We start from the raw sequence: 623 nt of genomic DNA, 5'->3' as shown, positions 1-623 counted from the left end.
GGGAAACCCCACCCCTGCCCACGGGCCAATCAGAGCGCGGATTCCTCTGTCCCATCAACCAATGAGGGATGACCGGAGGGATCCACCCCCTTCTGGCAGCCAATCAGCAAAGAGCTGCTCATGATGGACCAATTAGGAGGGAGAGAATCTGCCAAGGAGCCAATCAGCAGCGGGGATGCCCCGGATCCCTCCCTCTGCCAGGCAGCCAATCAGTAATCAGGGGATCCATCCAGCGAGCCAATCAGCAATCAGGGGACCCATCCAAGGAGCCAATCAGCAATCAGGGGATGCATCCAGGGAGCCAATCAGCAATCAGGGGACCCAGCCAGGGAGCCAATCAGCGACCAGGGCCCCATCCAAGGAGCCAATCAGCAACCAGGGGACTCTGCCAGGCAGCCAATCAGTAATCAGGGGATCCATCCAGCGAGCCAATCAGCAATCAGGGGACCCATCCAAGGAGCCAATCAGCAATCAGGGGATGCATCCAGGGAGCCAATCAGCAATCAGGGGACCCAGCCAGGGAGCCAATCAGCGACCAGGGCCCCATCCAAGGAGCCAATCAGCAACCAGGGGACTCTGCCAGGCAGCCAATCAGTAATCAGGGGATCCATCCAGCGAGCCAA

Source organism: Corvus brachyrhynchos, unplaced genomic scaffold (genome assembly GCF_000691975.1).
Source record: "Corvus brachyrhynchos isolate BGI_N302 unplaced genomic scaffold, ASM69197v1 scaffold869, whole genome shotgun sequence".
NCBI lineage: Eukaryota > Metazoa > Chordata > Aves > Passeriformes > Corvidae > Corvus > Corvus brachyrhynchos.
The sequence above is the reverse complement of the archived record's forward strand: the minus strand, read 5'-3'. Positions refer to the sequence as shown.